General features: G+C 56.0%; 1 protein-coding gene across 6 annotated transcripts in view; it reads right to left on the bottom strand.

Annotated features, from left to right (window-relative positions):
* Positions 1-25,242, bottom strand: part of KANK2 (KN motif and ankyrin repeat domains 2) — a 411,863-nt gene that overhangs the window by 169,325 nt on the left and 217,296 nt on the right. The window contains exon 1 of one of the 6 annotated variants that reach the window (XM_069604243.1): positions 3,070-3,952. The exons of 4 other annotated variants lie outside the window; for them this stretch is intronic. The gene's annotated coding sequence lies outside the window, so the exon portion shown is untranslated. Of the gene's footprint in view, positions 1-3,069; positions 3,953-25,242 lie in introns of those variants that run through there. One more of the 6 variants, XM_069604245.1, reaches the window with a different exon arrangement.

The raw sequence follows: 25,242 nt of genomic DNA, 5'->3' as shown, positions 1-25,242 counted from the left end.
GGTGTTAGTCAGCTAACAGGGATGCAGATCAAATGCTTTCTGTAGAAAGCTCTGGTATAATGGTGGCCATTTTATAGAAGTTAGTGGAGGTGTCTAGCAGGTTTTGTTGCTGTGGTCCCTGGCACATGTATGTACATGTATGTGGTGGTCACTCTGTTCCCTGCATTATATTATTACTTAGGCTGATACTTATTGTGATTAGTGGTTCCAAAACCACATTTAAATTCCACTACTTCTCGCCCAGTCTTGCACGCCCTCATTCACTGTCCCCAGCACATGCCAGACAGCCATGCATGTTCGCCAATCCAGTGAAACCATGCCGGGTTCTAGTGTCACACTGGTGCATGTCCGCGTGGTCGCTTACTGCCAGCTAAGACCAGGCCAACAGCCCTGATCTTGGACTCCCAGACTACCTGATGAGGAAACCACAAGCTGTTCCAAATGCAGTGGCAAGAGTACTCCTCAGAGTGATGAGATTCAAGCCTATCACACCAGCACTACGCATTCCCCACGACCCCCCGTAAAGAAACCGATGAATATCCGAACCTTCTGCATTGCACAACACTCCGACCATGGAAGAGCACGCACTGCTTCGCAAGGGAGCTGCAGCGCACCGCTCGTACCCGAACACAGAGGTGCAGCAATGCGGCCCTTGTCCTAGTCCCGAACTTCACGAAGAATCGATGAGGAAGGTCTTCCTTCTGCTTTATGGCTGCAAAACTCTACCTAAACATCTCCACCTGGAAGTGGACCACCTAATGTTCCGGAAACAACTCAAGACTTGGCTCTTTGACAAACCAACTTGAAAGATATGAAAGAAAGAGAAACCAATCAAAGCCTCCCCTTAGCTGACGACACGCCGGATAAACGAACAAGTGTCCAGCACAACTCCTGTCCTCCCGCTAGAAATGAGCATTGAAATCCAGCTCATCGCCGCTTATCTTAAACAGTCATTCTCTGAAACACCAAAATCACAATAAAACAGTCCCTTAGAACCTTGACTTCCTCTCTAGACTAATATTCATGAGGTCCCCTTCAGACTCGTGAAACCGGCTGGTGGCATTGAACCGCACTGGGACCTCTCGATGAAATCTACTAGGAGCCAGGAAGTGTCTACAACCCAACCCATCCCCCTCCATCCGCCCCTCTCGCTGCTTCAATAAAACCCAGGCACCTTTACGCTTCATGCTCTACCTTCAGAGGACCCATCAGCTCTAGGGTACGAAAAGAACTCCTACCCTTCCGAGCTTCAAATTCCACACCCTCTGCATTGCCCATAAATCCTTACACAGACAGGGAGCCTTAGTCCTCCAGGCCAAAATCAGCCGCTGCCAGCCAAGAAGCGACCTAAGATCAAGCGACGAACTGCAAATGAAGACAAAACGATACGAAAAGAGGAAATTCAGAGGAACACAATGCCCAAAGAAATTAGAACCGCAGAAGACCTCCTCGCCTTCAGAAAATGACTAAAACATGGTTATTCAACGGCCAATGACAAGCACAAATGGACAATGACATCAAAGCAAGGAGGACAGAAAGAAACGCACTAAGAGACCTGGCGAAATCAAGGAGGACCAAAAAATACCCGTTCACCCACTTCCTCCCTCCTCCCCGGTTATACGCCACAGCTAGAGAGATTGGCGAATAGTAGCCTACCCCACAGCAGACAGATTCAGGGGAAGACACCCCACACGCAAAATGTATGCTTTCAGGAAAGACCACCATGTAACACAGTAAATTGACGCATCAGACTAACAATGTCTCACCCTGATAATTAGGGTCTCTCAGTTACGCATCACTTCCTCCAAATTTACTGAAACCATCTGTGCGTCCAACACCCTGACGCCTGCGGGCGAGTTGGCGCCTTAAACATTTTTTTTTTACAATAGAATATAATTTAGCAGCCAATCTCACACCAGGTCAAAGCACAATTACTCCAACTTATCCCTGCCGAGTAACTAGTAACATAGCAGGCGCAACCAACCCATTGTACTTCGAAAGATCAGTGGGGGAAGTTAGCCTCTATGTTTGGAGAGGAGGCGGGCTGGCAAACGGACCACAACAAGGAGTGTTGGAGGGTACCACTGAGCGGCAACCGGATCGCCGCTGAAGACATACTTCTGAGTCACTGTCGAGAGTAATCAATGTACTAACCAATTCTCCCCATTCCTGCTCCTCCAACATAACCTACGCCACTATACACGACTATGGGCTAGCCCCACTACACATAGACACACCTCAAATTAATGTAATTCTCAGACTCGACCAACTTTCATAACCTTAGACTGAACATACCAGTGCATATAAATCCATCCGCACTGCACACAAACGCACACCAACACAACTCCATCAAACACCTAACAGACAACCGCAACATTAGACACCCCCCCTTAAGGATCCAATTAACCAGGGTGCGCAACCGTTCTTCCACCTTAATTGCATACGACCTACACACCCAACATAAAGACACTAACATACATCAGAGGCAATGAGTCTTAGCCCTATGGTTACAACAAGCTGGGCCACACAACCAACCAACACGCAAGAGAACGCACACAGAACCTCCTGGTTCTGAGCCTATCCCATCACCCTGTCCTCACTAACACACCCACCCTCTTCTCTTGCAGAGCCACGCGAGCGCCTGGAGACGGCCCCTGGGTGGTAGCCGTGGGCGGTATAAATCAGCATAACAGAAAGAAGTGGCCTTAATACAGTGCTTTGCACTATGAACAGCTAAAAACATTTAAAATACTTGGTCGCTTCACGCACTTCAGGAAACCTTAATATTCCCAACTTGTTTTGTCATCACGCAACCAAATCTCTTTCGGAGAAGAGAATGGCTGCCATTTTTCCTTCCATTTTAGGGGTCCTTTCCCAACACTTTGATATTGGTGAACATCCCCCATCCCCCAAAATCCCTCCAATATCCCCCTGGCTATCCCTCCAGGGCAATTGCCTGGAACTCATCAGCAAACAAGGCGTCCTTCCATTCTGGTGGGGGATTGCCTCCAGGAATGGGGAGAGACTGAGCCCCAGATAGTAGGACGTGCTACGGATGGATTTACTTACAACTCTTGGATCGCTGTGAAGATCACCGAAGTCGCGCACGGGTACTCTCCGGTACTCCGTTAGGGATCAATCACCGATGTAAATCACAATAAGTGTCTCATATCTGAATGCCCATTGTTATAAACAAATGCAAAGAGCCAGCGTCCAGAGCCTACGAAGTCCAGTTGTTAATTACTTACTACTAGAGTTTGCAACAAATGCACCATCGCCGAAGTCGCGACTACTCAATCCCATCGTCTGGTTGGATCGGTGAATTGACAAAGTATCAAGTGCTTAGTATGTCAGTCCAGAGCGATAAATACGTAGAAAGTGCATTGCCTGCAGAGATATTTGGCTATTGTTATAGCGACGACGTGACGATTACTTGGTACCAACAGCATCCGGAAGGCCAGTATAGCGTAGACTTTCCATTGATCAGGAGATCATCACGACTACTCCATATTAGCTTTCAAGCTTCCAGAGCAATTGGTAAATCGACACAATCTCGACTACTCGATCCCAGCAAACGGAGAAATTGGTACGTCGACAAAATATCCACTGTTCCGCATCGGCTTCTAGAGCGACTGCTCTTTCGGAGGATCAAACAAGTATCGGCATCTGGAGCTATGGATCTTTCGATGAAGTCTTCTACTAGAATTCTCTGGAATGTATCCAGATTTCTCAGTCGTCGGTCTCCTGCTCCAGAGGACCCCGGTCCCACCGGCCGCAGCAGCGCTCCCGTAGCAGCGTCCTGGTCGAGCCAAGGTTTCTTCCAGTGCGGGACACAGCCCTCACTGCCGTGTGGCTGTATTTTTGGGTTCCTCCCGTCTCTCTGGCAGGCTTTTTAATTATTTCAAGACGAAAACATGTGTTTCTCCCAAAGTCTGGGCGCAGCGGAGGCTGAATCACTGGGGCCGGCCCCTCCCGCCTTCCTCCCCCCTCTTCTTCTTCTTTCCATAATCTTCTGGTTATGGGACAGTGTTATGGAAAATGTCACATTACGTCACTGCTCATGACCCATTTAACAACTGGTGTGAGGGTGTGATCGCCGCCCCCTGCCGCCTCTGAAAGCAGAGGGAATGGAGCGTAAAAAGCAGCATGAAATGGCTCCGTTAAAATGCCAGCTGCAGAGAGCTGTGTCCAGACTGTAAACGTGAAGCCTGCTTAGATAGCTCGGTGGGTTACTGCACTTGCAAACGGGTTTTAATGTGAATCTTGTAGGGCGCGTTTGAATCCTGGGGAGAAAGGACACCAAGTGAATGCCAACCCCATGTATGTGTTTAATGGCAAGTGCAAACCCTGTAAAATAGCACAGTAAGTTAACGCACCTTCCGCTCACTGATCTACGGGTGGCCTGAAGGTGACAGGTTTCAATAGTAACACAGATTAGTGACATTGGCTGAAGCTCTCCGTTATCAGAACTGGTGTTTTGGTGCAAAGACCCACTCGACGATGTAGCTCAGCGGGCAAAGGCGCATGCTGCAAAGGTACGTGTGTTTTCAAGCTGCCAATGCCAAGTCAGCGTTTCATCGTTTCAAGGCGGATTCGGTGGGTTGTGTTGCCCAACAGAGTGGCAGAAGGGCGCTTTACAAGACCACAGTATTATTGTTATAAGGTCACTCCCTAATGCCAAGGTCACAGAAAGCAATCTGGTTAGCAGAGGTAGTATAAACTGGCAAGCCTGTGCATTTTATAAAAAGCACCCAATGCATCGGGTGCTCATTGTTGGGAGGCGAAGGGGCGGGCCGCAAGGTTATTCATGTTTTAGAACTAGGAGGAGTCACCGGGAGGTAAAGAAGAAAAGGGCAGACGTGTACGGGTTGGGAAGTGCATTCTTCAGGCAAACAAAATCCGCGTATTCGCTGCTCTGGAGTGAATGGCCGCTCCGTGGTCTGCAGGTCACGTGGCCTGGTGATATGATCGCAAAATGATCAAGCACGAGAACGTCGCCAGGACACCCCGAGAGTCAAGATAAAACCAACCCGCGCGTGGCACAGCTGATGTCACGTGGCTATCGATAACATCACTCGATAAAATGAGCGCCTCTTAATTTGACCGTCATTCAAGGATACTGAGAGGCGCACCACAAAGTCACAAGACTCAACAGTCGGATAGCTCAGCGAGTTAAGTGGTCACTGTTGAAATCTGTGCCCACCAAGCCGATATCAGGGTCGAATCCCCGGGGAACACTTTATCCACCCGACAGTGATGCATCCGGCCAGGAGACCCACGATGAAATCAGGAGACCCACGATGAAATCAGGAGACTCGCCGTAAGATGGAGAGAGACCCATAGGCCTGGCACGAGGGTCTGAAACCTTTGGCTCGCCATACCTGTTTGGGACTACACCTCCCATCCACCCCTGCCAGCAGACTCAATGATAAGGGAACCCTTCTAGGTTAGATGACAGCAGCGGGTCTACTCATTCACGGATGTTGCCCCCAAGAGGCGGGTCTGTGGCACGTTGGTTGGAAGGCCATCTCTTGGGTGTTGGGTCATATGGCCTCCAGGTACATAGGAGCTCTTTCAAACAACCCCATAAATGCGTAGGGGGTCCCCAGCAGGCCCTTGACTTTCAGGTGGTAGGGCCCCGAGGTGGCCGACCTGGGACGCCGAACTCCCAGAGAGGTTATGTTATCACAGATCCCCAGGAGGTGGTGGGGACCAATGCCAGGACTGGGAGGTGGTGGGGTCCCAAGGCCAGGACTGGGAGGTGGCGGGGTCCCAAGGCCAGGACTGGGAGGTGGTGGGTTCCCAAGGCCAGGACTGGGAGGTGGCGGGGTCCCAAGGCCAGGACTGAGAGGTGGCGGGGGACCAAGGCCAGGACTGGGAGGTGGTGATCGGGCCCAAGGACAGGACTGGGAGGTGGTGGAGTCCCAAGGCCAGGACTGGGAGGTGGCGGGGTCCCAAGGCCAGGACTGGGAGGTGGTGATCGGGCCCAAGGACAGGACTGGGAGGTGGTGATCGGGCCCAAGGACAGGACTGGGAGGTGGTGATCGGGCCCAAGGACAGGACTCGGAGGTGGCAGGGGCCCAAGGCCAGGACTCGGAGGTGGCAGGGGCCCAAGGCCTGGACTCGGAGGTGGCAGGGGCCCAAGGCCAGGACTGGGAGGTGGTGGGGACCCAAGGCCAGGACTGGGAGGTGGTGGGGACCCAAGGCCAGGACTGGGAGGTGGTGGGGGCCCAAGCCCAGGACTAGGAGGTGGCGGGGGCCCAAGGCCAGGACTGGGAGGTGGTGATCGGGCCCAAGGCCAGGACTGGGAGGTGGTGATCAGTCCCAAGGCCAGGACTGGGAGGTGGTGATCAGTCCCAAGGCCAGGACCGAGAGGTGGTGATCGGGCCCAAGGCCAGGACTGGGATGTGGTGATCAGTCCCAAGGCCAGGACTGGGAGGTGGTGATCAGTCCCAAGGTCAGGACTGGGAGGTGGCGGGGTCCCAAGGCCCGGACTGGGAGGTGGCGGGGTCCCAAGGCCCGGACTGGGGGGTGGCGGGGTCCCAAGGCCCGGACTGGGAGGTGGTGGGGACAAAGGCCCGGACTGGGAGGTGGTGGGGACAAAGGCCCGGACGGGGAGGTGGCAGGGTCCCAAGGCCAGGACTGGGAGGTGGCGATCAGTCCCAAGGCCAGGACTGGGAGGTGGTGGGGTCCCAAGGCCAGGACTAGGAGGTGGCGGGGTCCCAAGGCCAGGACTGGGAGGTGGCGGGGGACCAAGGCCAGGACTGGGAGGTGGTGGGGGACCAAGGCCAGGATTGGGAGGTGGTGGGGACAAAGGCCAGGACTGGGAGGGGGTGGGGGCCCAAGGCCAGGACTGGGCAGCAGTGGGGACCCAATGCAAGGACTGGCAGGCGGCAGGCTCTCAAGGCCAGGGCTGGGAGGTAGCGGGGGCCCAAGGCCAGGACTGGGAGGTGGCGGGGGCTCAAGGCCAGGACTGGGAGGTGGCGGGCAGTAGTGGGGACCCAAGGCCAGGACTGGGAGGTGGTGGGCTCTCAAGGCCAGGACTGGGAGGTGGTCGGCTCCCAAGGCCAGGACTGGGAGGTGGTGGGAGCCCAAGACCAGGACTGGGAGGTGGTGGGAGCCCAAGGCCAGGACTGGGAGGAGGCGGCGGCCCAAGGCCAGGACTGGGAGGTGGTGGGCTCTCAAGACCATGACTGGGTAGCAGTGGGGACCCAAGGCCAGGACTGGGTAGCAGTGGGGACCCAAGGCCAGGACTGGGAGGTGGCAGGGGCCCAAGGCCAGGACTGGGAGGTGGCAGGGGCCCAAGGCCAGGACTGGGAGGTGGCGGGGGCACCAGGACTGGGAGGTGGAGGGGGCCCAAGGCCCAGACTGGGAGGTGGCGGGGGCCCAAGGCCAGGACTGGGAGGTGGCGGGGGCCCAAGGCCAGGACTGGGAGGTGGCGGGGGCCCAAGGCCAGGACTGGGAGGTGGCAGGGGCCCAAGACCATGACTGGGAGGTGGCAGGGGCCCAAGACCATGACTGGGTAGCAGTGGGGACCCAAGGCCAGGACTGGGAGGTGGCAGGGGCCCAAGGCCAGGACTGGGAGGTGGCAGGGGCCCAAGGCCAGGACTGGGAGGTGGCAGGGGCCCAAGGCCAGGGCTGGGAGGTGGCAGGGGCCCAAGGCCAGGACTGGGAGGTGGCAGGGGCCCTCAAGGCCAGGACTGGGAGGTGGCAGGGGCCCTCAAGGCCAGGACTGGGAGGTGGCAGGGGCCCTCAAGGCCAGGACTGGGATGTGGCAGGGGCTCTCAAGGCCAGGACTAGGAGGTGGCGGGGGCGCCAGTACTGGGAGGTGGTGGGGGCCCAAGGCCCAGACTGGGAGGTGGCAGGGGCCCAAGGCCAGGACTGGGAGGTGGCAGGGGCCCAAGGCCAGGACTGGGAGGTGGCAGGGGCCCAAGGCCAGGACTGGGAGGTGGCAGGGGCCCAAGGCCAGGACTGGGAGGTGGCAGGGGCCCAAGGCCAGGGCTGGGAGGTGGCAGGGGCCCAAGGCCAGGACTGGGAGGTGGCAGGGGCCCTCAAGGCCAGGACTGGGAGGTGGCAGGGGCCCTCAAGGCCAGGACTGGGAGGTGGCAGGGGCCCTCAAGGCCAGGAATGGGAGGTGGCAGGGGCTCTCAAGGCCAGGACTAGGAGGTGGCGGGGGCACCAGGACTGGGAGGTGGTGGGGGCCCAAGGCCCAGACTGGGAGGTGGCAGGGGCCCAAGGCCAGGACTGGAAGGTGGCAGGGGCCCAAGGCCAGGACTGGGAGGTGGCAGGGGCCCAAGGCCAGGACTGGGAGGTGGCAGGGGCAGAAGGCCAGGACTGGGAGGTGTTGGGCTCTCAAGGCCAGGACTCGGAGGTGGTGGGGGCCCAAGGCCAGGACTGGGAGGTGGCGGGGGCCCAAGGCCAGGACTGGGAGGTGGCGGGGGCCCAATGCCAGGACTGGGAGGTGGCGGGGCCCAAGGCCAGGACTGGGAGATGGTGGGCTCTCAAGACCAGGACTGGGTGGTGGATGACTTTTAAGGTCACGCGGTAATATCAGGCACGCGCCTCCACACAAGTGTTTCTAGGCGCGTCAAGACAAGGAGGGGAAAACAAAGGGAGGACAAAGTAACGATCTTACTAGGCCTTGTGTCATTCAGATTGCGCAAGTGCGGGGAAGGGGAGAAGTGCCGGGGTGGGAGGGGAAGGAGGAAGTGCAGATAACTCACTAGTGAAGCCAGCGGGTGGGTCATAAGTGTAGAGAGAAGGGACTGTAGGGTTGCAGATACAGACCCTTGGTGCTGGGGAACCCGGAGGCAGTGCAAGGGCAACTGGACATGCAGGAGCTTGGGCCCGAGTTCAGAGGGTGACCAGGTGACCAGTAGACGGAACAGTCAGGTGCATCAGCAGGGGAGAGGAAGAGAGAATGCATAAGAGAAAAGGAAGGTCTTGAGTTGCTTCCAGAACCGGAGGTGGTTCTGCTGAAGTTTGAGAGAGGCAGGGAGGCTGTTCCAGAGAAAGGCCCCAGCCAAGGAGATAGATCTGCCCCAACTCTCTGTTTGGCGTCCGACCTTCAGAGAGTTGGAGGTGGATGAGTGGAGAGCGCGAGCAGGAAGATGTTTAGGAAGAGAGAGTTGGATGTAGCGGGATGCCAGGCCCCATAAAGCTTTGTTGACAATGCAGGGGGTCTTGAACTTGATCCTTGCAACTGTACCCATCCCACTTTGGCTGTCTTCTGCGGGCGCAGTGGTCTGTGCGAGGAGTGCAGAGTTACTACGAGATGGAGGGGCTCCGGTCATTGCAGGTTAACTCTAGACTGAACTGTGAGTTCCAGTCTTGCTGTCGACCAGCAATTGGAAGCGTTTGCCCGGTTGCCCATCAGGGTGCAGCCTGCTCACTGTTCAGGGTTCCACTGGATGAGGATGATGGCGCAGTGTTGGGATTTTACGGCTGGAGGAGAAGGAGGGGTTCACCTTGCAGGTGGTGGAGGGGCGAATTCTTGGGTCGATCTGTGGTCTGTCAATAAAAGGAGTTTCAGTTCACAGGGCATGAGCTGGTGATGGTGGGCAAGTCCAGGCAGGGTGGCATGGAGTGAAGGAGTGGAGGGAACTATGGAACCCGGCAGTGATATGCTAGGAGAAGGCATGGTTCCTGGAGCAAGGCGGATGCCCCTGCACCTGGTGCGGGGGGGGGGATACCGGATGAGGGTAGGTGCCCCTGGACACAGGGAAGCTATCCAGGGCCTTATTTTGGAGATCAGATGGCCATTATTCTATAGCTCTCTGGGTGCTGACGGGGCGGGCTGCACGCAAGGCACCTGGAAAGGTGGGGAGGAGGATTGAGCAGGGAGTGCGGTACTGGCGCATGACTGCCAGAGGATGCTAGGAAGTGTGGTACAGGTGCATGACTGCCAGAAGATGCTAGGGAGTGTGGTACTGGCACATGACTGCAGGAGTGTGGTACTGGTGGATGACTGCCTGAGGATGCCAGGAAGTGTGGTACCTGCGCATGACTGCAGGAGTGTGGTACTGGTGCATGACTGCCAGAGGTCGCAAGGGAGCGTAGTACTGATGCATGACAACCAGAGGATGCTAGGGAGTGTGGCACTGGTGCATGACTGCAAGAGTATACTAGGGAGTGTGGTTCTGGCGCATGACAGCCAGAGGATGCTAGTGAGTGTGGTACTGGCAGATGACTGCACGAGGATGCTAGGGAGTGTGGTACTGCCGCATGACTCCCAGAGGATGCTAGGGAGTGTGGTACTGGCGCATGACTGCAGGAGTGTGGTACTGGTGCATGACTGCCAGAGGTCGTATGGGAGCATAGTACTGGCGCATGACTGCAAGAGGATGCTAGGGAGTGTGGTGCTTGCGCATGACTGCAAGAGGATGCTAGTGAGTGTGGTTCTGGCGCATGACAGCCAGAGGATGCTAGGGAGTGTGCATGACTGCCAGAGGATCGTAGGGAGTGTGGTACTGGTGCATAACTACCAGAGGATGCTAGGGAGTGTGGTACTGGCGCATGACTGCAAGAGGATGCTATGGAGTGTGGCACTGGCGCATGACTGCAAGACGATGCTAGGGAGTGTGGTACTGGCGCATGACTGCAAGACGATGCTAGGGAGTGTGGTACTGGCGCATGACTGCAAGAGGATGCTAGGGAGTGTGGTACTGGCGCATGACTGCAAGACGATGCTAGGGAGTGTGGTACTGGCGCATGACTTCAAGAGGATGCTAGTGAGTGTGGTACTGGCGCATGACTGCAAGAGGATGCTATGGAGTGTGGTACTGGCGCATGACGGCAAGAGGATGCTAAGGAGTGTGGTACTGGCACATGACTGCAAGAGGATGCTAAGGAGTGTGGTACCGGCGCATGACTGCAAGAGGATGCTAGGGAGTGTGATACTGGCGCATGACTGCAAGAGGATGCTATGGAGTGTGGTACTGGCGCATGACTGCAAGAGGATGCTATGGAGTGTGGTACCGGCGCATGACTGCAAGAGGATGCTAGGGAGTGTGATATTGGCGCATGACTGCAAGAGGTCACAAGGGAGCATAGTACTGTCGCATGACTGCAAGAGGATGCTAGGGACTGCAAGAGGATGCTAGGGAGTGTGGTACTGGCACATGACTGCAGGAGTGTGGTACTGGTGCATGACTGCCAGAGGTCGCAAGGGAGCGTAGTACTGGCACATGACAGCCAGAGGCTGCTAGGAAGTGTGGCACTAGCGCATGACTGCAAGAGGATGCTAGGGAGTGTGGTACTGGTGTATGACTGCCAGAGGATGCTAGGGAGTGTGGTACTGGCACATGACTGCAGGAGTGTGGTACAGGTGCATGACTGCCAGAAGATGCTAGGGAGTGTGGTACTGGCACATGACTGCAGGAGTGTGGTACTGGTGCATGACTGCCAGAGGTCGCATGGGAGCATAGTACTGGCGCATGACTGCAAGAGGATGCTAGGGAGTGTGCTGCTTGCGCATGACTGCAAGAGGATGCTAGGGAGTGTGGTTCTGGCGCATGACAGCCAGAGGATGCTAGGGAGTGTGGCACTGGTGCATGACTGCCAGAGGATCGTAGGGAGTGTGGTACTGGCGCATAACTACCAGAGGATGCTAGGGAGTGTGGTACTGGTGCATGATTGCAAGAGGATGCTATGGAGTGTGGCACTGGCGCATGACTGCAAGACGATGCTAGGGAGTGTGGTACTGGCGCATGACTGCAAGAGGATGCTAGGGAGTGTGGTACTGGCGCATGACTGCAAGAGGATGCTATGGAGTGTGGTACTGGTGCATGACTGCAAGAGGATGCTAGGGTGTGTGGTACTGGCGCATGACTGCAAGAGGATGCTATGGAGTGTGGTACTGGCGCATGACTGCAAGAGGATGCTAGGGAGTGTGGTACTGGCGCATGACTGCAAGAGGATGCTATGGAGTGTGGTACCGGCGCATGACTGCAAGAGGATGCTAGGGAGTGTGATACTGGCGCATGACTGCAAGAGGATGCTATGGAGTGTGGTACTGGCGCATGACTGCAAGAGGATGCTAGGGAGTGTGATACTGGCGCATGACTGCAAGAGGTCACAAGGGAGCATAGTACTGGCTCATGACTGCAAGAGGATGCTAGGGAGTGTGATACTGGCGCATGACTGCAAGAGGATGCCAGGGACTGCAAGAGGATGCTAGGGAGTGTGGTACTGGCACATGACTGCAGGAGTGTGGTACTGGTGCATGACTGCCAGAGGTCGCAAGGGAGCGTAGTACTGGCGCATGACAGCCAGAGGCTGCTAGGGAGTGTGGCACTGGCGCATGACTGCAAGAGGATGCTAGAGAGTGTGGCACTGGCGCATGACAGCTAGAGGATGCTAGAGAGTGTGGCACTGGCGCATGACAGCCAGAGGATGATAGAGAGTTTGGCACTGGCGCATGACAGCCAGAGGATGGTTGGGAGTGTGGTACTGGCGCATGACTGCAAGGGGATGCTAGGGAGTGTGATACTGGCGCATGACTGCAAGAGGATGCTATGGAGTGTGGTACTGGCGCATGACTGCAAGAGGATGCTAGGGAGTGTGATACTGGCGCATGACTGCAAGAGGTCACAAGGGAGCATAGTACTGACTCATGACTGCAAGAGGATGCTAGGGAGTGTGATACTGGCGCATGACTGCAAGAGGATGCCAGGGACTGCAAGAGGATGCTAGGGAGTGTGGTACTGGCACATGACTGCAGGAGTGTGGCACTGGCGCATGACAGCCAGAGGATGATAGAGAGTTTGGCACTGGCGCATGACAGCCAGAGGATGGTTGGGAGTGTGGTACTGGCGCATGACTGCAAGAGGATGCTAGGGAGTGTGATACTGGCGCATGACTGCAAGAGGATGCTATGGAGTGTGGTACTGGCGCATGACTGCAAGAGGATGCTAGGGAGTGTGATACTGGCGCATGACTGCAAGAGGTCACAAGGGAGCATAGTACTGGCTCATGACTGCAAGAGGATGCTAGGGAGTGTGATACTGGCGCATGACTGCAAGAGGATGCCAGGGACTGCAAGAGGATGCTAGGGAGTGTGGTACTGGCACATGACTGCAGGAGTGTGGTACTGGTGCATGACTGCCAGAGGTCGCAAGGGAGCGTAGTACTGGCGCATGACAGCCAGAGGCTGCTAGGGAGTGTGGCACTGGCGCATGACTGCAAGAGGATGCTAGAGAGTGTGGCACTGGCGCATGACAGCTAGAGGATGCTAGAGAGTGTGGCACTGGCGCATGACAGCCAGAGGATAATAGAGAGTTTGGCACTGGCGCATGACAGCCAGAGGATGGTTGGGAGTGTGGTACTGGCGCATGACTGCAAGGGGATGCTAAGGAGTGTGGCACTGGCGCATGACAGCCAGAGGATGCAAGAGAGTGTGGCACTGGCGCATGACAGCCAGAGGATGCTAGAGAGTGTGGCACTGGCGCATGACAGCCAGAGGATGCTAGAGAGTTTGGCACTGGCGCATGACAGCCAGAGGATGCTTGGGAGTGTGTTACTGGCGCATGACTGCAAGGGGATGCTAGGGAGTGTGGTACTGGCACATGACTGCAGGAGTGTGGTACTGGTGGATGACTGCCTGAGGATGCCAGGAAGTGTGGTACCTGCGCATGACTGCAGGAGTGTGGTACTGGTGCATGACTGCCAGAGGTCGCAAGGGAGCGTAGTACTGATGCATGACAACCAGAGGATGCTAGGGAGTGTGGCACTGGTGCATGACTGCAAGAGGATACTAGGGAGTGTGGTTCTGGCGCATGACAGCCAGAGGATGCTAGTGAGTGTGGTACTGGCAGATGACTGCACGAGGATGCTAGGGAGTGTGGTACTGCCGCATGACTCCCAGAGGATGCTAGGGAGTGTGGTACTGGCGCATGACTGCAGGAGTGTGGTACTGGTGCATGACTGCCAGAGGTCGTATGGGAGCATAGTACTGGCGCATGACTGCAAGAGGATGCTAGGGAGTGTGGTGCTTGCGCATGACTGCAAGAGGATGCTAGTGAGTGTGGTTCTGGCGCATGACAGCCAGAGGATGCTAGGGAGTGTGGCACAGGTGCATGACTGCCAGAGGATCGTAGGGAGTGTGGTACTGGCGCATAACTACCAGAGGATGCTAGGGAGTGTGGTACTGGCGCATGACTGCAAGAGGATGCTATGGAGTGTGGCACTGGCGCATGACTGCAAGACGATGCTAGGGAGTGTGGTACTGGCGCATGACTGCAAGAGGATGCTAGGGAGTGTGGTACTGGCGCATGACTGCAAGACGATGCTAGGGAGTGTGGTACTGGCACATGACTTCAAGAGGATGCTAGTGAGTGTAGTACTGGCGCATGACTGCAAGAGGATGCTATGGAGTGTGGTACTGGCGCATGACGGCAAGAGGATGCTAAGGAGTGTGGTACTGGCACATGACTGCAAGAGGATGCTAAGGAGTGTGGTACCGGTGCATGACTGCAAGAGGATGCTAGGGAGTGTGATACTGGCGCATGACTGCAAGAGGATGCTATGGAGTGTGGTACTGGCGCATGACTGCAAGAGGATGCTATGGAGTGTGGTACCGGCGCATGACTGCAAGAGGATGCTAGGGAGTGTGATACTGGCGCATGACTGCAAGAGGTCACAAGGGAGCATAGTACTGTCGCATGACTGCAAGAGGATGCTAGGGACTGCAAGAGGATGCTAGGGAGTGTGGTACTGGCACATGACTGCAGGAGTGTGGTACTGGTGCATGACTGCCAGAGGTCGCAAGGGAGCGTAGTACTGGCACATGACAGCCAGAGGCTGCTAGGGAGTGTGGCACTAGCGCATGACTGCAAGAGGATACTAGGGAGTGTGGTTCTGGCGCATGACAGCCAGAGGATGCTAGTGAGTGTGGTACTGGCAGATGACTGCACGAGGATGCTAGGGAGTGTGGTACTGCCGCATGACTCCCAGAGGATGCTAGGGAGTGTGGTACTGGCGCATGACTACAGGAGTGTGGTACTGGTGCATGACTGCCAGAGGTCGTATAGGAGCATAGTACTGGCGCATGACTGCAAGAGGATGCTAGGGAGTGTGGTGCTTGCGCATGACTGCAAGAGGATGCTAGTGAGTGTGGTTCTGGCGCATGACAGCCAGAGGATGCTAGGGAGTGTGGCACAGGTGCATGACTGCCAGAGGATCGTAGGGAGTGTGGTACTGGCGCATAACTACCAGAGGATGCTAGGGAGTGTGGTACTGGCGCATGACTGCAAGAGGATGCTAGTGAGTGTGGTACTGGCGCATGACTGCAAGAGGATGCTATGGAGTGTGGTACTGGCGCATGACGGCAAGAGGATGCTAAGGAGTGTGGTACTGGCACATGACTGCAAGAGGATGCTAAGGAGTGTGGTACCGGTGCATGACTGCAAGAGGATGCTAGGGAGTGTGATACTGGCGCATGACTGCAAGAGGATGCTATGGAGTGTGGTACTGGCGCATGACTGCAAGAGGATGCTATGGAGTGTGGTACCGGCGCATGACTGCAAGAGGATGCTAGGGAGTGTGATACTGGTGCATGACTGCAAGAGGTCACAAGGGAGCATAGTACTGTCGCATGACTGCAAGAGGATGCTAGGGACTGCAAGAGGATGCTAGGGAGTGTGGTACTGGCACATGACTGCAGGAGTGTGGTACTGGTGCATGACTGCCAGAGGTCGCAAGGGAGCGTAGTACTGGCACATGACAGCCAGAGGCTGCTAGGGAGTGTGGCACTAGCGCATGACTGCAAGAGGATGCTAGGGAGTGTGGTACTGGTGTATGACTGCCAGAGGATGCTAGGGAGTGTGGTACTGGCACATGACTGCAGGAGTGTAGTACAGGTGCATGACTGCCAGAAGATGCTAGGGAGTGTGGTACTGGCACATGACTGCAGGAGTGTGGTACTGGTGCATGACTGCCAGAGGTCGCATGGGAGCATAGTACTGGCGCATGACTGCAAGAGGATGCTAGGGAGTGTGCTGCTTGCGCATGACTGCAAGAGGATGCTAGGGAGTGTGGTTCTGGCGCATGACAGCCAGAGGATGCTAGGGAGTGTGGCACTGGTGCATGACTGCCAGAAGATCGTAGGGAGTGTGGTACTGCCGCATAACTACCAGAGGATGCTAGGGAGTGTGGTACTGGTGCATGATTGCAAGAGGATGCTATGGAGTGTGGCACTGGCGCATGACTGCAAGACGATGCTAGGGAGTGTGGTACTGGCGCATGACTGCAAGAGGATGCTAGGGAGTGTGGTACTGGCGCATGACTGCAAGAGGATGCTATGGAGTGTGGTACTGGTGCATCACTGCAAGAGGATGCTAGGGTGTGTGGTACTGGCGCATGACTGCAAGACGATGCTAGGGAGTGTGGTACTGGCGCATGACTGCAAGAGGATGCTATGGAGTGTGGTACTGGCGCATGACTGCAAGAGGATGCTAGGGAGTGTGGTACTGGCGCATGACTGCAAGAGGATGCTATGGAGTGTGGTACCGGCGCATGACTGCAAGAGGATGCTAGGGAGTGTGATACTGGCGCATGACTGCAAGAGGATGCTATGGAGTGTGGTACTGGCGCATGACTGCAAGAGGATGCTAGGGAGTGTGATACTGGCGCATGACTGCAAGAGGTCACAAGGGAGCATAGTACTGGCTCATGACTGCAAGAGGATGCTAGGGAGTGTGATACTGGCGCATGACTGCAAGAGGATGCCAGGGACTGCAAGAGGATGCTAGGGAGTGTGGTACTGGCACATGACTGCAGGAGTGTGGTACTGGTGCATGACTGCCAGAGGTCGCAAGGGAGCATAGTACTGGCGCATGACAGCCAGAGGCTGCTAGGGAGTGTGGCACTGGCGCATGACTGCAAGAGGATGCTAGAGAGTGTGGCACTGGCGCATGACAGCTAGAGGATGCTAGAGAGTGTGGCACTGGCGCATGACAGCCAGAGGATGATAGAGAGTTTGGCACTGGCGCATGACAGCCAGAGGATGCTTGGGAGTGTGGTACTGGCGCATGACTGCAAGGGGATGCTAAGGAGTGTGGTACTGGTGCATGACTACCAGAGGATGCTAGAGAGTGTGGCACTGGCGCATGACTGCCAGAGGATGCTAGAGAGTGTGGCACTGGCGCATGACTGCCAGAGGATGCTAGGGAGTGTGGCACTGGCGCATGACAGCCAGAGGATGCTAGAGAGTGTGGCACTGGCGCATGACAGCCAGAGGATGCTAGAGAGTGTGGCACTGGCGCATGACAGCCAGAGGATGCTAGAGAGTTTGGCACTGGCGCATGACAGCCAGAGGATGCTTGGGAGTGTGTTACTGGCGCATGACTGCAAGGGGATGCTAGGGAGTGTGTTACTGGCGCATGACAGCCAGAGGATGCTAGGGAGTGTGGCACTGGCGCATGACAGCCAGAGGATGCTAGGGAGTGTGCCACTGGCGCATGACAGCCAGAGGATGCTAGGGAGTGTGGCACTGGCACATGACAGCCAGAGGATGCTTGGGAGTGTGGTACTGGCGCATGACAGCCAGAGGATGCTAGGGAGTGTGGCACTGGCGCATGACAGCCAGAGGATGCTAGGGAGTGTGGCACTGGCGCATGACAGCCAGAGGATGCTAGGGAGTGTGGCACTGGCGCATGACAGCCAGAGGATGCTAGAGAGTTTGGCACTGGCGCATGACAGCCAGAGGATGCTTGGGAGTGTGGTACTGGCGCATGACTGCAAGGGGATGCTAGGGAGTGTGGTACTGGCGCATGACAGCCAGAGGATGCTAGGGAGTGTGGCACTGGCGCATGACAGCCAGAGGATGCTAGGGAGTGTGGCACTGGCGCATGACAGCCAGAGGATGCTAGGGAGTGTGGCACTGGCGCATGACAGCCAGAGGATGCTAGAGAGTGTGGCACTGGCGCATGACTGCCAGAGGATGCTAGGGAGTGTTGCACTGGCGCATGACAGCCAGAGGATGCTAGGGAGTGTGGCACTGGCGCATAACAGCCAGAGGATGCTAGGGAGTGTGGCACTGGCGCATGACAGCCAGAGGATGCTAGAGAGTGTGGCACTGGCGCATGACAGCCAGAGGATGCTAGGGAGTGTGGCACTGGCATACGACTGCAAGAGGATGCTATGGAGTGTAGTACTGGCAAATGACTGCAAGACGATGCTAGGGAGTGTGGTACTGGCGCATGACTGCAAGAGGATGCTAGGAAGTGTGGTACTGGTGCATGACTGCAAGAGGATGCTAGGGAGTATGGTACTGGCCCATGACTGCAAGAGGATGCTAGGGAGTGTGGCACTGGCGCATGACTGCAATAGGATGCTATGGAGTGTGGTACTGGTGCATGACTGCAAGAGGATGCTAGGGAGTGTGGTACTGGCCCATGACTGCAAGAGGATGCTAGGGAGTGTGGCACTGGTGCATGACTGCAAGACGATGCTAGGAAGTGTGGTACTGGCCCATGACTGCAAGAGGATGCTAGGGAGTGTGGTACTGGCCCATGACTGCAAGAGGATGTTAGGAAGTGTGGTACTGGTGCATGAATGCAAGAGGATGCTATGGAGTGTGGTACTGGCACATGACCGCAAGAGGATGCTAGGGAGTGGTGTACTGGCGCATAACTGCAAGAGGATGCTAGGGAGTGTGGTACTGGTGCATGACTGCCAGAGGTCACAAGGGAGCGTAGTACTGGCGCATGACTGCAAGAGGATGCTATGGAGTATGGTACTGGTGCAGGACTGCAAGAGGATGCTATGGAGTGTGGTACTGGTGCATGACTGTAAGAGGATGCTAGGGAGTGTGGTACTGGTGCATGACTGCCAGAGGTCACAAGGGAGCGTAGTACTGGCGCATATCTACAAGAGGATGCAAGTGAGTGTGGTACTGGCCCATGACTGCAAGAGGATGCTAGGGAGTGTGGTACTGGTGCATGACTGCCAGAGGTCACAAGGGAGCGTAGTACTGGCGCATGACTGCAAGAGGATGCTATGGAGTATGGTACTGGTGCAGGACTGCAAGAGGATGCTATGGAGTGTGGTACTGGCGCATGACTGTAAGAGGATGCTAGGGAGTGTGGTACTGGTGCATGACTGCCAGAGGTCACAAGGGAGCGTAGTACTGGCGCATATCTACAAGAGGATGCTAGTGAGTGTGGTACTGGCCCATGACTGCAAGAGGATGCTAGGGAGTGTGGTACTGGCACATGACTGCAGGAGTGTGGCACTGGCGCATGACTGCCAGAGGATAGTAGGGAGTGTGGTACTGGAGCATAACTGTCAGAGGATGCTAGGGAGTGTGGTACTGGCGCATGACAGCCAGAGGATGCTAGAGAGTGTGGCACTGGCGCATGACTGCAAGAGGATGCTATGGAGTGTAGTACTGGTGCATGACAGCCAGAGGATGCTAGGGAGTGTGGCACTGGCGCATGACAGCCAGAGGATGCTAGAGAGTGTGGCACTGGCGAATGACTGCCAGAGGATGCTAGAGAGTGTGGCACTGGCGCATGACAGCCAGAGGATGCTAGAGAGTGTGGCACTGGTGCATGACTGCCAGAGGAGGCTAGGGAGTGTGGCACTGGCGCATGACTGCCACAGGATGCTAGAGAGTGTGGCACTGGCGCATGACTGCCAGAGGATGCTATGGAGTGTGGTACTGGCGCATGACGGCAAGAGGATGCTAAGGAGTGTGGTACTGGCACATGACTGCAAGAGGATGCTAAGGAGTGTGGTACCGGCGCATGACTGCAAGAGGATGCTAGGGAGTGTGATACTGGCGCATGACTGCAAGAGGATGCTAGTGAGTGTGGTACTGGCGCATGACTGCAAGAGGATGCTATGGAGTGTGGTACTGGCGCATGACGGCAAGAGGATGCTAAGGAGTGTGGTACTGGCACATGACTGCAAGAGGATGCTAAGGAGTGTGGTACCGGCGCATGACTGCAAGAGGATGCTAGGGAGTGTGATACTGGCGCATGACTGCAAGAGGATGCTATGGAGTGTGGTACTGGCGCATGACTGCAAGAGGATGCTATGGAGTGTGGTACCGGCGCATGACTGCAAGAGGATGCTAGGGAGTGTGATATTGGCGCATGACTGCAAGAGGTCACAAGGGAGCATAGTACTGTCGCATGACTGCAAGAGGATGCTAGGGACTGCAAGAGGATGCTAGGGAGTGTGGTACTGGCACATGACTGCAGGAGTGTGGTACTGGTGCATGACTGCCAGAGGTCGCAAGGGAGCGTAGTACTGGCACATGACAGCCAGAGGCTGCTAGGAAGTGTGGCACTAGCGCATGACTGCAAGAGGATGCTAGGGAGTGTGGTACTGGTGTATGACTGCCAGAGGATGCTAGGGAGTGTGGTACTGGCACATGACTGCAGGAGTGTGGTACAGGTGCATGACTGCCAGAAGATGCTAGGGAGTGTGGTACTGGCACATGACTGCAGGAGTGTGGTACTGGTGCATGACTGCCAGAGGTCGCATGGGAGCATAGTACTGGCGCATGACTGCAAGAGGATGCTAGGGAGTGTGCTGCTTGCGCATGACTGCAAGAGGATGCTAGGGAGTGTGGTTCTGGCGCATGACAGCCAGAGGATGCTAGGGAGTGTGGCACTGGTGCATGACTGCCAGAGGATCGTAGGGAGTGTGGTACTGGCGCATAACTACCAGAGGATGCTAGGGAGTGTGGTACTGGTGCATGATTGCAAGAGGATGCTATGGAGTGTGGCACTGGCGCATGACTGCAAGACGATGCTAGGGAGTGTGGTACTGGCGCATGACTGCAAGAGGATGCTAGGGAGTGTGGTACTGGCGCATGACTGCAAGAGGATGCTATGGAGTGTGATACTGGTGCATGACTGCAAGAGGATGCTAGGGTGTGTGGTACTGGCGCATGACTGCAAGAGGATGCTATGGAGTGTGGTACTGGCGCATGACTGCAAGAGGATGCTAGGGAGTGTGGTACTGGCGCATGACTGCAAGAGGATGCTATGGAGTGTGGTACCGGCGCATGACTGCAAGAGGATGCTAGGGAGTGTGATACTGGCGCATGACTGCAAGAGGATGCTATGGAGTGTGGTACTGGCGCATGACTGCAAGAGGATGCTAGGGAGTGTGATACTGGCGCATGACTGCAAGAGGATGCTAGAGAGTGTGGCACTGGCGCATGACAGCTAGAGGATGCTAGAGAGTGTGGCACTGGCGCATGACAGCCAGAGGATGGTTGGGAGTGTGGTACTGGCGCATGACTGCAAGGGGATGCTAGGGAGTGTGATACTGGCGCATGACTGCAAGAGGATGCTATGGAGTGTGGTACTGGCGCATGACTGCAAGAGGATGCTAGGGAGTGTGATACTGGCGCATGACTGCAAGAGGTCACAAGGGAGCATAGTACTGACTCATGACTGCAAGAGGATGCTAGGGAGTGTGATACTGGCGCATGACTGCAAGAGGATGCCAGGGACTGCAAGAGGATGCTAGGGAGTGTGGTACTGGCACATGACTGCAGGAGTGTGGCACTGGCGCATGACAGCCAGAGGATGATAGAGAGTTTGGCACTGGCGCATGACAGCCAGAGGATGGTTGGGAGTGTGGTACTGGCGCATGACTGCAAGAGGATGCTAGGGAGTGTGATACTGGCGCATGACTGCAAGAGGATGCTATGGAGTGTGGTACTGGCGCATGACTGCAAGAGGATGCTAGGGAGTGTGATACTGGCGCATGACTGCAAGAGGTCACAAGGGAGCATAGTACTGGCTCATGACTGCAAGAGGATGCTAGGGAGTGTGATACTGGCGCATGACTGCAAGAGGATGCCAGGGACTGCAAGAGGATGCTAGGGAGTGTGGTACTGGCACATGACTGCAGGAGTGTGGTACTGGTGCATGACTGCCAGAGGTCGCAAGGGAGCGTAGTACTGGCGCATGACAGCCAGAGGCTGCTAGGGAGTGTGGCACTGGCGCATGACTGCAAGAGGATGCTAGAGAGTGTGGCACTGGCGCATGACAGCTAGAGGATGCTAGAGAGTGTGGCACTGGCGCATGACAGCCAGAGGATAATAGAGAGTTTGGCACTGGCGCATGACAGCCAGAGGATGGTTGGGAGTGTGGTACTGGCGCATGACTGCAAGGGGATGCTAAGGAGTGTGGCACTGACGCATGACAGCCAGAGGATGCAAGAGAGTGTGGCACTGGCGCATGACAGCCAGAGGATGCTAGAGAGTGTGGCACTGGCGCATGACAGCCAGAGGATGCTAGAGAGTTTGGCACTGGCGCATGACAGCCAGAGGATGCTTGGGAGTGTGTTACTGGCGCATGACTGCAAGGGGATGCTAGGGAGTGTGGTAGTGGCACATGACTGCAGGAGTGTGGTACTGGTGGATGACTGCCTGAGGATGCCAGGAAGTGTGGTACCTGCGCATGACTGCAGGAGTGTGGTACTGGTGCATGACTGCCAGAGGTCGCAAGGGAGCGTAGTACTGATGCATGACAACCAGAGGATGCTAGGGAGTGTGGCACTGGTGCATGACTGCAAGAGGATACTAGGGAGTGTGGTTCTGGCGCATGACAGCCAGAGGATGCTAGTGAGTGTGGTACTGGCAGATGACTGCACGAGGATGCTAGGGAGTGTGGTACTGCCGCATGACTCCCAGAGGATGCTAGGGAGTGTGGTACTGGCGCATGACTGCAGGAGTGTGGTACTGGTGCATGACTGCCAGAGGTCGTATGGGAGCATAGTACTGGCGCATGACTGCAAGAGGATGCTAGGGAGTGTGGTGCTTGCGCATGACTGCAAGAGGATGCTAGTGAGTGTGGTTCTGGCGCATGACAGCCAGAGGATGCTAGGGAGTGTGGCACAGGTGCATGACTGCCAGAGGATCGTAGGGAGTGTGGTACTGGCGCATAACTACCAGAGGATGCTAGGGAGTGTGGTACTGGCGCATGACTGCAAGAGGATGCTATGGAGTGTGGCACTGGCGCATGACTGCAAGACGATGCTAGGGAGTGTGGTACTGGCGCATGACTGCAAGAGGATGCTAGGGAGTGTGGTACTGGCGCATGACTGCAAGACGATGCTAGGGAGTGTGGTACTGGCACATGACTTCAAGAGGATGCTAGTGAGTGTAGTACTGGCGCATGACTGCAAGAGGATGCTATGGAGTGTGGTACTGGCGCATGACGGCAAGAGGATGCTAAGGAGTGTGGTACTGGCACATGACTGCAAGAGGATGCTAAGGAGTGTGGTACCGGTGCATGACTGCAAGAGGATGCTAGGGAGTGTGATACTGGCGCATGACTGCAAGAGGATGCTATGGAGTGTGGTACTGGCGCATGACTGCAAGAGGATGCTATGGAGTGTGGTACCGGCGCATGACTGCAAGAGGATGCTAGGGAGTGTGATACTGGCGCATGACTGCAAGAGGTCACAAGGGAGCATAGTACTGTCGCATGACTGCAAGAGGATGCTAGGGACTGCAAGAGGATGCTAGGGAGTGTGGTACTGGCACATGACTGCAGGAGTGTGGTACTGGTGCATGACTGCCAGAGGTCGCAAGGGAGCGTAGTACTGGCACATGACAGCCAGAGGCTGCTAGGGAGTGTGGCACTAGCGCATGACTGCAAGAGGATACTAGGGAGTGTGGTTCTGGCGCATGACAGCCAGAGGATGCTAGTGAGTGTGGTACTGGCAGATGACTGCACGAGGATGCTAGGGAGTGTGGTACTGCCGCATGACTCCCAGAGGATGCTAGGGAGTGTGGTACTGGCGCATGACTGCAGGAGTGTGGTACTGGTGCATGACTGCCAGAGGTCGTATAGGAGCATAGTACTGGCGCATGACTGCAAGAGGATGCTAGGGAGTGTGGTGCTTGCGCATGACTGCAAGAGGATGCTAGTGAGTGTGGTTCTGGCGCATGACAGCCAGAGGATGCTAGGGAGTGTGGCACAGGTGCATGACTGCCAGAGGATCGTAGGGAGTGTGGTACTGGCGCATAACTACCAGAGGATGCTAGGGAGTGTGGTACTGGCGCATGACTGCAAGAGGATGCTAGTGAGTGTGGTACTGGCGCATGACTGCAAGAGGATGCTATGGAGTGTGGTACTGGCGCATGACGGCAAGAGGATGCTAAGGAGTGTGGTACTGGCACATGACTGCAAGAGGATGCTAAGGAGTGTGGTACCGGTGCATGACTGCAAGAGGATGCTAGGGAGTGTGATACTGGCGCATGACTGCAAGAGGATGCTATGGAGTGTGGTACTGGCGCATGACTGCAAGAGGATGCTATGGAGTGTGGTACCGGCGCATGACTGCAAGAGGATGCTAGGGAGTGTGATACTGGTGCATGACTGCAAGAGGTCACAAGGGAGCATAGTACTGTCGCATGACTGCAAGAGGATGCTAGGGACTGCAAGAGGATGCTAGGGAGTGTGGTACTGGCACATGACTGCAGGAGTGTGGTACTGGTGCATGACTGCCAGAGGTCGCAAGGGAGCGTAGTACTGGCACATGACAGCCAGAGGCTGCTAGGGAGTGTGGCACTAGCGCATGACTGCAAGAGGATGCTAGGGAGTGTGGTACTGGTGTATGACTGCCAGAGGATGCTAGGGAGTGTGGTACTGGCACATGACTGCAGGAGTGTAGTACAGGTGCATGACTGCCAGAAGATGCTAGGGAGTGTGGTACTGGCACATGACTGCAGGAGTGTGGTACTGGTGCATGACTGCCAGAGGTCGCATGGGAGCATAGTACTGGCGCATGACTGCAAGAGGATGCTAGGGAGTGTGCTGCTTGCGCATGACTGCAAGAGGATGCTAGGGAGTGTGGTTCTGGCGCATGACAGCCAGAGGATGCTAGGGAGTGTGGCACTGGTGCATGACTGCCAGAAGATCGTAGGGAGTGTGGTACTGCCGCATAACTACCAGAGGATGCTAGGGAGTGTGGTACTGGTGCATGATTGCAAGAGGATGCTATGGAGTGTGGCACTGGCGCATGACTGCAAGACGATGCTAGGGAGTGTGGTACTGGCGCATGACTGCAAGAGGATGCTAGGGAGTGTGGTACTGGCGCATGACTGCAAGAGGATGCTATGGAGTGTGGTACTGGTGCATCACTGCAAGAGGATGCTAGGGTGTGTGGTACTGGCGCATGACTGCAAGACGATGCTAGGGAGTGTGGTACTGGCGCATGACTGCAAGAGGATGCTATGGAGTGTGGTACTGGCGCATGACTGCAAGAGGA

The sequence above is a fragment of the Ambystoma mexicanum genome, chromosome 3q, assembly GCF_040938575.1.
Source record: "Ambystoma mexicanum isolate Mex_15411 chromosome 3q, UKY_AmexF1_1, whole genome shotgun sequence".
NCBI lineage: Eukaryota > Metazoa > Chordata > Amphibia > Caudata > Ambystomatidae > Ambystoma > Ambystoma mexicanum.
Note: the sequence above shows the minus strand (reverse complement) of the source record. Positions and strands in the feature narration are given on the sequence as shown.